This window comes from Canis aureus, chromosome 6 (genome assembly GCF_053574225.1).
Source record: "Canis aureus isolate CA01 chromosome 6, VMU_Caureus_v.1.0, whole genome shotgun sequence".
In the NCBI taxonomy this organism is placed as follows: domain Eukaryota; kingdom Metazoa; phylum Chordata; class Mammalia; order Carnivora; family Canidae; genus Canis; species Canis aureus.
The window spans coordinates 22,105,472-22,118,284 of NC_135616.1; positions in this window are offsets into that span (position 1 = coordinate 22,105,472).

The window sequence follows — 12,813 nt, forward strand, 5'->3', positions numbered from 1 at the left end:
AGAGTACCATAAGCTATTTTAAAGAGTTTGGATTTTTTCCTGGCATCAACAGAAAGTCACTCTCTATTTGGGGAAATTGAATCATGATGATAATGATGGTCTTGATAACTTCAAACATTGTTTTAGGCCTTTTCATATGCCAAAGCCAGGATACTCAGTGCTTTATGTTAACTATTTCAGTTAACTCTCATAGGAAATCAGCAAGATCAATATTCCTATTATGTGAATTTTAAAACTAAAAAACAGGTTAGCAACCTTACCAAGTTTAAGAAAAGAATATATAAGTAAAAACAAAAACAATAGCTTCTTTCAAAATACCTGAAAGATATTTGGGTTCAAACATTACAAATGGACATATATACAAAAAAAGAGGGACCCTTCATCCATTGCCCAGTACTAGTAGAAGCTTCAGCATCTCAAACCTGCTTCTCAATTATGGCAGGTGTCCAATGGATACCGACTAAGCAGCACATAAGATTGGATTTATTAATGGAAATATGTCAAACAGTCTGGGGAATCCATGAGACAAACATGAGTTATATGGGAGGAGTGACACAGAAAGACTTAGAAAATTCGGATTTTAGATAAAATGCCAAGCGTCGTGGAAGAATTAGTTGAGATTGGGTCCCATGAATTTTTAGTGACCCTTGTCTGCAATATTTCTGTTTGATTCTCTCCAACAATGCAAAGCAACCTGAGTTTATTTATTTATTTTTATTTTTTTTAAATTTTTTATTTATTTATGATAGGCACACAGTGAGAGAGAGAGAGAGGCAGAGACACAGGCAGAGGGAGAAGCAGGCTCCATGCACCGGGAGCCTGACGTGGGATTCGATCCCGGATCTCCAGGATCGCGCCCTGGGCCAAAGGCAGGCGCTAAACCGCTGCGCCACCCAGGGATCCCAGCAACCTGAGTTTAAAAGCAAGGAAGGCAATGCACATAGATTTTCAATGTAGTCTTCATGTTTGGTTTAGTTAAGTTTTTCAAGAAAGTGAGATAGCCTTGTGAACCAGTTACCTGTTTTTATTTCATAGTTTCTACTCAAGATCAAGTAGTAAGTGGTAAAAAGGTGTCAGGAGGAGACTTAAATATTCATCCTTAACAGAAATAAAATAAAATAAAATAAAATAAAATAAAATAAAATAAAATAAAATAAGGTACTGATTCTACAGATGGTAGATCAGCATCATCCTGATAAAAAAGGTAGAACTTATTAGAGTTACACATAGACACAGATCATTTACACTTACCATGTCTTAAAATCTTTTCACATTCTTTCTTGATTTAGATTTTTTTTTTTTTGGTAAGAGAAAGTTTTCTAAAGTCTTTCATTTATTTCTAATACCTACATATCTATCACATTAGTTAGTGCAAGATCTAAATTGAATTAAAATGCTTTCAACAAAAAATTATGAATTTGGACGAAAAATCACATATTTATGGATTATAACACAATCCGTTTATAAGGCAAAATAATTATGTTGGGGACATAATTAGATCTCTTAACCCTAGGACTTTAACATAAACTATGTGAGCTACAAAATGCCAACTGACGTGCTAAATTAATCAATAAATGACAATATTGTCTATGAAGTTAATAAATATAATAAGCACATTGTAGTAGTCTATATGTGATACTCGATTTCATAAAAACTAATATTTCTTCTGAGCATTTAACATTCAAATACACCTTCAAAATAAAGAATCCCTTATATCTAACTCATACTTGTTAGTCACCATCCATCAGGAAACTGAAAATAAATCTTATTTTTCAAAAGAGTCCAGTAATTATTAAAAGCAAAAAAAAAAAATGCTTACATGTAAATAGCATAAAAATGTCAATATTTATGTCAAATAAAAATAAAAGCTATTTGTTTGCAAATTTCCATATTTGGTTTGCTCTATTACCCAAGGAGAACTTATTGAATGTTTATTCGACTAGGGAGTAAAAGCAGAAGATATAATCATCAGACCAAACTATCAAACTCAGTTTTGAAAAATGAGTGCAGTCATATAAAACTGCTTTTATCCATGTTCTTTTCTGTAAAAGTACAGAGACATCATTTAGCAAAACAATACTAAATTACATAAGCATTCAAATCATTTTTAAAATAGCTATTAGAATTTTTAAAACTCCAGAGAAGCAGTTATCTGTTGATCCAAGACATGTGGTTTAGTACTTCTTATCAACCTAAGTGAGTATGGAAAAAAAGATTTGGTGTGTATGACAATTATTAAAAGAAGAATTAATGAAATCATCTTCCCTTTCTTTTATCTATATACCACTCCTTACAAAGCAAGTACATGTAATTTTTCTCACATATGTCAATTTTTATTAATGTATTCAAGGCTTGAAGTAGTTCAATACTTTGGAAATTTTAAAATACATCCATTACCTTTCAGAAGCAGGGCTGTTTTTGTCTGGCCCCATCTGTATGATGACATATATTTAAAAGCGTAGTGTTTTATTGTTATTCATATGCTAAAACTTGTATATTAAAAAAATCCATAATATGACAGAAGTAGAGTGGCCAGGGCAATCAGGCTATATCCTTCTACTGATGTGCTAAACCTGAGCTGCTCTTGGTTTATATTAGTTTTTTATTTATTTTTTGAAGATTTCATTTATTTGCTTTACAGAGAGCACACACAAGCAGGGGGGCAGGAGAGGGAGATGCAGTTTCCCCGATGAGCAGGGAGTCTGATGTGGCTCCATCCCAGGACCTCAAGAGAGATCATGACCTGAGCAAAGGCACATGCCTAACCAACTGAGCCACCCCGCACCCTTACATTAGTTTTATAGCTGGGGGCATTAAGGCCATAAATTGCTAACTTTCCTTAGAGCTTCCTTTAGTATTTGCCTCTTCTAGTACTTACTCAATACCAAAATAAGTTATTGAATCCTAGAGTAATAGAATCTGAGACTTTGGACCTTTAAGGCCTTCTCTAATGGGCCAAATGGTGGCCCCCCAAAGTATATGGGCCCGTCCTAAATTTGTACCTGTGAATATTACCTTATTTGGCAAAAGAGAAGCTTAAGAGTCTTGAGGGGAAGATCTTAAACTGAATTATGTGGATGGGCCCTAAATCATAAGTATCCTTATAAGAGAGAGACAGAGAAGTTCTGAGACAAATTACTGAGGATAAGGCCATGTGAAGTGAGGTTAGATGTTAGCAATGCACATCATCCAGTGCTGAGGACTAAGAGAGAGGCATGGAATGCATCTTCCCCAGGATCCTCTGGAGAAAGTGCAGCCCATCTGACACCTTGATTTCAGACTTCCGTTTTCCAGAACTGTAAGGGAATCAATTTATTTTTTTGAGCCACCAAATTTGGGGGCATTTGTTACAGCAACTATGTGAAACTAATACATCATCTACTGCAGCCTGATATATCTTCAGGGGAGAGGTTTATTTGACAAGTGGATGTCTGGTTTCCCCTTGACTGGTTCAAGTATAAGCTGACCTCTAGGTAGCTGAAGAGGATTTTCTAGTACTACCTGGCTTATCAGCACATGCTCCTTTACACCAAGCTGAAATCTGCTTCCTGACAGTTCCCGTCCCCCTCCCAGACTCAACACATTTAACAGGTGACACATTAGTTCCCCACCATAAGATAGATCAACTATCTTACATAAAATCCTTTGCATATTTGAGGACCATATTAACCACCTTTTAACCTTCCTTGCATAACTTGAAATGGTACATATCTCCCCTATCCTAGCTAAAAGCTGTCGTGTGAACATCTCTCATCTTTGCACTTTTCCCACTGGGAGTGAAGGATATTTGATTGTGACTTTTATGCCCCTAAGGGTACCTAGCACAGGAAGATACATGCAAACATGAAAATACAATGTCTTGAAGTATCTGAAGGTTGCAATGTGTGAAAATGGCAGAAAAGTAATTTTAGGAATAAGAAAGTGCAGAAACAGAGATAGAACTAGGGATATATAGGTAGAGAGAGATAGAAATAACAGAGTGATAGAACGATAGAGACATAAGTCAGCTGGTAGAGCCATCAGTTTCTCATTTGTGCAGAATCACTGGATCATAATGAATAGGAATGGAGAGAGCTGGAATTGCAAAGCAAATTTGCTAAGGAAGGATGATTAAGGAACTTTAGATAACACTGATGTATATTCACTAAGTGTTTATCAAGTATATAAACCCAGCACTGTGCAAAAAAACTGTAAATGTAATACCTCCATTATTATCAGAGTAAATTAAAGTGGTATTTGATTTTAATATATAAAATTAAAGGCTAAGACACTATTTGCTAGTATTATAAATTAAAAATGAAAAAGGCACTTAAATTATTCACTGAAATTATGCTCACAGTAAATTGTGAAGCTGGGATCTGAACTCCAAGCTCTCTGGTTGCTAAGATGACTTCTTAAGCTTTCTGATAATGCTGCCTCTCTTGATGCAAATGACCATGTATCTTCCTATTATTACTATTGAACTGTCTTCATTACTATTTCCTCATCATCATCCTCTCTTTCTGTCCCCATGCCTTCTCTCCTCTGAACACTAGACTAAGGTCTGCAAAGTTTATTTGAAAGCCAGAAGGGAGTCCTTGAAATGTGATTATCAGAGGACTTCAGTCACCAGACCAAAGCTAACATTGAGCACAATATATGAAACAGGTTATGTACCCTATTTATGTTCATCTATATCATACCTGAAATGTGTTTCTAGAAAACACCACAGCACAATCTTGCCACATGTTATTGTGTGATGTGTATCTGGAAATAGTTTTTTTTTTTTAATTAATACTGCAGTTTTCCTTACCTAAAGCTCCGTTCACTGCCATTTTCCTATAACCTCTTTCATTTAAATAAGATAGAGTCTATTTTCTATATCTTTGTTTAGAGGCTATGGATATTATTACCCTTAATTACTTCCCTATGTGGCTTTAAATTGAAATTACCTCCATGATTACTTTCCCCTGAAATTTCTATGGTGAAGTTCAGCAACTAAATGTTGGATTCCAAATGAAGACATTTGGTCTGTGCTGTAATGATCAAGCAGGTAAAAAGATTTTATTTAGTTTTAGAAAGTTGAAACATTTCAAGTAGTCCTGTCATCTCTTTTTACTCATTTATTTATGATTCAAGAAATTAATCCTAACAAAGTAATTTGATTTTGTGTGGTATGTTACTGCCATAGCAATTCTGTTGGTTTTTAATAATTGATATAAAGTTTTAAATGAAGTGTTTGCAGATAGTTTCCTGAGCCATAAATAGACAACTCTTAAAGTCTTCTTTCATTATCGTTGACATTAAGTAATCAACTTGTGCATTCTCATTGAAATGAGGCAGAAGGAGCTTGGTGCCAGCCAGGTCATCACAACTCAAAAAGAAGATGTGAATATTTTGGGTCGCCATGAGTCACAGAGGGCAGATAGAACCTTGCATACAGCCTTACCATGGCAATGTATCGAATAATTATTTTTCTCAGAATCTGCTCAAATTCAAAAGACTGCACTGATCTCTACATAGAAATCTAATTATTCTTCCCACTCATAAAAATAGGCCACTCTTGCTGTTTCTCTTGTCACTTGCAGGTCATGTACATGAAAATAGGATTTAAGTAACTCCATGCCATTTGTTATGTGATGTCTGGAAAGAAATTGTTTTTCTTTAAAAAGTGAACTCTTACAAAGTTCTCTATACCTGTTTTACTAACCCCAGAAAGTTGTTTGTCATTTGATGAATGAGATGAGGTTTATAAGAAATGTAATATTTTTATTTTAATCATTATTGCATGAGTCACAGTTTTCCTAAAAATCTGCCTATAGTTTTAGTAGAATGGCAAAGCTATATATTTGAAAATGACTGATTTTTCATGTTTAGAATCCTAAAACTTTTACTAAAAGATGAGTGTGTTATTCATCAAATAGAAAACAAATTTTCATAGGAAGGCATAAGAGGCAGTGCAATATCAGTTTATTTTAAAAACACTGTTTCATTTAGTACCATTATTTGAAATAAGGAAGAATTAAAAGAATATATTTCAGTAGGAAGAATTAGGTGATAAAATGGATAGTGGAGAAGTTAGGCACTTTCTTCTTGATTGTTAATACAAAAAATTGCAAAACTTTAAAACTCTATGCACTTATATGGAAAGTTGAAGCCTGTGTTTCTAAAATGCAACAAATGCAAAATTACTTACAGAACATGATTGTATCCAATTTCCTGTACCCTGGAAAATGGGCTCAATTTATATTTTACTATCTAAAGGACAAACTCGGAACTATGAATATTTCATAATATTTGACTCTGAGACCATTGAAGCAGTAAGGAATCTCATTTGTTCTGAATATATTCGGAGCACTCACCTAGTACTAGAGATGTTAATGCTCTAAAGTGTTAAATATTATAAAGCAACATGATTCCATATAAATATTTCCCAGAAACATATCTGGTGCTACCAGGTATAGTGATGCTTTAATCATGATTTACAAATAATAATAGTAAGCTCTTGTATGACAAATTTTTTATAAAAGTAATGGTGATTTTTATGTAACTCAGCATTAGGCCTTTCAATAGACAGACTGTTAAGATTACCATGATGGTCATAGTTGATAGCCTCTGGCATGTAACGATAAAAGAGTACTCAAGTCCTATCCTGGGACTAGTCTGATCTGTCCCAATATACTGCCTATTCGGGATGAAATGGTATTTCTATATGGACACTCACATGTATTCCAACATAATGAAATAAATTTAGTAAGCAGAGTCTGAAGAATAAGGAGCTAATTGTATATTTATTAAAATATACTTCTGAACTCTAGGAAACACTACCTACGACAAATAAAAGTAAACTATGAGCATGTCAAGAGATCAGATGATTTCTTAACTTAAGAAATAATCTTAGTTTCATTGTTCAATTTTAAAAAATATAATTTATACAAATTTACCCAGTTTACTTAGAAGGACTAGACACAATGAACTTGCATGACTACATTATCAAATTAACATAAATAATAGATATTATTCTGAGTAAAAGAATCTTTATATAAACAAACATTTCTAGGCAGTCTATAAGTAGTCTGCAACTGGAAATCTCAATCAAACTCAATTATTTAGAATTCATTAGTGAATTCTAATGATAAATAACAAAATCCATAACTGGAAATATATAGGAGGAATATGTTTTTGTCATGGCCTCTGGACAAGATCATAACTTTCTATTCTAATCCACTTGTAATATAAATAATTGCTTAATTTACTGAAGATTGTCCTATTAGCATTCTATGTATTTGATGATATTTTGTAATAATTCTTATTCTTCTCTTTCTTATGAATGGTATGCTACCATAATATTCTATGACAAACATCTTTTTTCCTTTGGGAAGGTTTAACATTGCATAGCTGGCTACATGTGAAATACTTTGAGGACCAGGTACACTGTGATAGATGATTTACAAATCAGAATGTGAATTACAGTTATTGGAGTAACACATCACAACTCTCCTTCTTTGAAATTTATGTCCACTAATTCAAACCATTTTAATGATAGTTATTGAGCCAATGTGATATTCAGGAAAACGACTCATAGCAAATGATCACTGACCATGTTTTCATGTGGTCCTTAACTGTGGGAATTTTTGCCTCTGAGAAGACTGGGGCACAGATTATTCCACCATAACATCAAATTCAGAGTAGAATCAGACTCAGTGTAAGACAGATCATTTCATCTTACACCCAGAAAGAACAATATTGCACCTATTGACTTATTAACTGAATCTGTATCAACATTCTAGAGCTGCTTATCATTTTGCATATATTTTCATAGTGATATGGCCGTAGGAAATAAAATAACCCAAATAAATAAATAAAATTGACTAACAAATCTTAATTCTTAGGCAACATCATTTTTTCTTCTGTAGTTAAATGCTTATAGGAATACTGAAGGGAAAATAACAAGCAATATTGCCATCCAATGGTGAGATTGTAACATTTAAAGTATATTAAAATTCAAGATAAAATTATAGGACAATATCTCAAAATTAGTAGATATATCTTTCTTTTAATTGCCTGTGTTTTCTGGGAAATATAAATGGAATACTTGGATATTATCAATATAGTGAGTGCTAAAACAAAATAAGAAAAACTGGGGAGCCTGAGCGACTCAGTCAGTTAAGCATCTGTCTTGGCTCGTCATGATCTCATGGTCCTGGGATTGAGTCTTGCATCAGGCTCTCTGCTCAGCAGGGAGTCTGCTTCTCCCTACTACTCTCCCTCTGTGCTCTCTCTCAAGTAAATCGATAAAATCTTTAAAAAGAAAAGAAGCGAAAAATTCCCTAAAGGTGAGTTTTCACCTCTTTCTAGCACAGAATAAGAGAAGCTCTAATTCCTATCATTTAATTATCAAAAAGGTAGCAGACTGGAGCTTGCAAAATTTATTAGTATCATTATTTTAAATATTATTTTACATTATGCTTAACAAATATTTTCCCCTCACAGTCAATTAGGGACCTGCCTGAACTTTGTCATCTCCTAAAAGACTTCAGAATTCATTGTTCTCTTTCTCAAAAACCCAGGCATGTTGTGCCTATACTGTTTTTATAATTGCTTGATTTACCTTAGAATCATTGACATATTCATTGGCACATGTCTTTAACACAGAAAGGAGAAATTATGTCTTATTTATCTGTAACATCTATAACCGTTTCTGCCTAACAGGTCAACAATAAAAAAATGTTGATATATTGGAAGTGTCTTAAAATTTGAATGACTCTGGATATATAGATTTGTAGTTCATACTGAAATGCTGTATCTCACTAGTGAGGTGGATTTTATCTCACTTGTAAAATTCAAAGAGCCACTTCAAAATTCCCAATATGTGGACATCTTTGTTATGTTCAATGGCAAGAGAAGATTTAAGTAACTAAATATTGCTTTGTTATAACTGATAAATAATAAATGCTTGTAAAATACATATGGTTATGCCAATTATACAGAATATACTCAGTAAATAGTAGTAGGTAAAATTGCGTTCTTGCCATAATGACAATGATTATTCAGGCTGCTATAGCTAGACTTTATTAACTTGATATTCTAGAAATGTAATTTAGAAAAAAGAAGTATATTTTTTATATCTCAGAATTTAATTGCCACAGCAATCAATCTATGTATGTTTTATTATTAACTTACATATTTTTTGCTCGGCTATTCAAGAAATATTTAAAGAATATCTAGTTTCTTGCTGCTCATCCTGTTAGGTACTAGGAATGCAGGAGTAAACCAGATAGATGCAGTTTCTGCTCAAACGAAAATAGTCTCATGAATAAATGGATATTGAATATGTAATTACAATTATGATAAGTGCTATGAACATAGTAATTGGATGGAAATAAGGAAATAGTCTACCCTAGAGTGAGACACCCAGGGAATGTCATCTGAAAGAAGCTAAGGTCCAAGGATGAATAGTAGTTAACTAGGTGACAAAGTCAGGCAGTGGAGGGGGAGTTTCAGCGATAAGAAACTACAGAAACGACAGTTTGAAGATGAGACAAACCTGGAACTAAGACTAAGAGTTTCATTTGATTTGAGAGAGATAGAATGCAAAGTGAAAGTGAAAACCTAGGCAGGGCCTTTTAAACCAGGTCAAGGGTTTTAGATTTATCTTAAAGGTTGGAGATTCCTAGGCAGCACACAGAAGCAAGAAAAATCCCCAAGCATACTATTCTGAGTAGAAGAAGTATTTTCATCTACAAATGACAAATGTCTATATAAACAATCATGATAAATCTACAAAAAAAACTCCAGAACTAATACATGAATTGAGCTGGATGGCAGGATTCAAGGTCAATTTTAAAAAGCCAGTGATAGTTCCATATACAAAATTTACATGGAAAGACTAAGGAATCAGAGTCAAAATTCTAAATAACAGCATTGGTGAATGATTCACATTACCTGATTTTAAGGCTTATTATAAAGTTACAATAATTCTGTTGAAACTGGATTCCCCAATGTCACTTCAGAGATCATGCCACTTCTATTCTCTCTGTGTGGCTCAGATTGGTTGACCCCATTCCTGCTGTAGTAAGGCCTTACTTACTATTTGGATACATAGACCCTGTGCTAAGATACTCCAGAATACAATCCTGTGTCAGGGTCTTATAAGTTATTTATTATGAAGCACTGTCATGAAGGTTGTTAATAGGATGGGGAAAGGAGGACAGAAAGAACTAATTCAGTCAAAGTCCTGAGAATGGTACCTTCTGAGTGTTCCTGCTGTCCGGCCACAGATTATTCCTATTGAGACCAGTAAGCTGGGCTTTTTCTCAGTTTGTCATTGGGCTTCATTGAGAATTTGGCTGGGCATCCAATATAGACTCTTGTTCTTCCTTTAGTGACTGATTTGAAGCTTAGAGAATGCCAGCTTGCCTTAAACATCTATGAGCATAGTGGAGATATTGAGAAGTCAATCATTAAAGCAGAAGGTAGAGCCAAGAGATACAAAGAAGGAAGCAACTATATGACCTTATTTAATCCTGAATGCAGCTCTGCCTAAAACTAGATTCTTTCCGAGTGCTTCAGTTACTCCAAGTTATAGGAATTGACAAATTCTTTTCCTATCTTCTATTTTCTTTGCTCAAGCCAGTTGAATTGGGATTCTGGCCATTTCACAAAATAGTGCAAACTGACACAGGAATCAAAAGAAGTCTTCTAATAAGAATTGATTCCCCTAGAGAAGAATTTGGAATTATAGACAGGACTTAACTGAATGGTTTGCTCTGAATTCTATTGGTTCTTAAGACTGTGATTAGGAATTGCAAAAAGTGAAGAGATATAATTTTAACAGCCTTACCATGAAGGAGTTTAAGTATTCATTTATTTTGATGTTTAAAACACAAATCCATGGAGAAAAGCTGATATATATCCATTTACCCATCTGCCAAAATTACTAGGTGTTACTATTTTGTCAATATGAGTTATTAGAAATACTTGAAATATGCTTCATTCTATTTTTCAGTCAAATACTCAAACCTCTCCCACAAAATCATCATGACATAAATTTATGTACCTTTCCCCTTCATGAGTTTATAGTTATTACATGCCACAAAGTATATTGTGTACATATTAACAGAAAGTACACACAACAAAAAATACATATGTAATATAATAAAATCATCTTGTTTTATGCTATATTTTAATTAATATTAGTTTTTTTAAAGATTTTATTCATTTATTCATGAGAGACATGGAGAGAGAGGCAGAGACATAGGCAGAGGGAAAAGCAGGCTCCCTGCGAGGGAGGGAGTCCCCGATGTGGGACTTGATCCCCAGACCCCAGGATCATACCCTGAGCTAAAGGCTTAACCACTGAGCCACCCAGATGTTTCTAACATTAAGTTTTAATAGACCCATTTACGTAATATTAAATGCTATAGAAATTCAACATAATTACCTCTAACTTATTTACATTTAACAAATATATCTTTTTAAATTCTTTTATCTTCCAGCTTAATGCATTATTTTACAAAGTATATCACTTATAATCAGTGAAAACTTGAATTATTAAAAATCTACTCTGTCTTTTTATTCTAACAGAAGTAAATTTTATTTAAAAATAAATTGGTTTCTGATACCTTAGGGTTTATTATTGCCATTTTATTTTAGAATTTACAAATATTACATTTTTTCCTGTTTTCTTCTTTCCTGACTGCTTTTTGATTGATTAGTTTTTCTCTATTTCTTTACTTTCCTCTCCTTAATAACCTTCTATTTCTATTATTCTAATAAATTATATCTAAGTTTTAATATTTCTGTCTCTTTCCTCCCTGCCAAAAAACAAGTATTACGGAGCATAAACTGTAATTTTAGGAAGTTTATTCTTATGAGGCTGGAGCATCTAAAATATTCCTACTCTGCCTGCATAAGAAAGTGATCTCTCTTCTTTACAATGTCTTTTATAAGGGGATCTGGGCACTTTTATAAGGGGATTTTTATAAGGGAACCTGGGCACTTAAATAGGAAAACTAATAGAAAAACAGTTGTTAATATGATATGTATGTGTATGTGATGTGTGTGTGTGTGTGTGTGTGTGTGTGTGTTGGGTGTGCAGATTTAGGATAGACTTCCACATACAGAGTTGCAGTGTCAAATGAACATTTTAAGTGTGATTAAATTTCCAAAAGATTTTTAATGCCTAAAATAGTGGACACATTAGGAATACTCTTTAGTATCAACTCAGCTTATCATTCTAGCCTACCCTCTGAAGCTCCCCACAGGGAAAAAATGTTCCTTATCCTCTTTCCATGCCTTTATTATTTTTTACCATAAACAGACAGAATTATATCTATAAAAGGAGTTTAGAAAACCTGTGTGGGAATAATATGGTGAAGACAAAATATCATGGATTTTAGAAATAGATATAGTTACAATGAAGATCATCCTCTGGAGAAAGGTAAGCTCCCACCTGTTTGGTCCCAAATCACAAACACATGTGTTATAAAATACAAATGTAAAGTATTAGGGGACTCTTTGCCACTGAAACAGCTTTCTGGGACTCTAATATATAGCACTTGTAGGATTCTTTGAACTTATTTTACCCTTGAATGTTTGTGTGTAGAAGAGTCACACTCTTAGTATTAAGCAGGTGCCTGAATAAAAGCCACCTTACATCTACTTGGCATCAATTACAGTGTGTTTTTATGAAGAAGATTGGTCTTTCCATTGCAGACATCCTGTAACCCATGCTTCCTACTTAGTGCAAAACTGTTGCCTCAGAAATATGTGCTTTTTATGGCTTTTAAAAGAGTAAAGGGAAGAGAGAGCTGGCAGGACATAAAAGTGCAC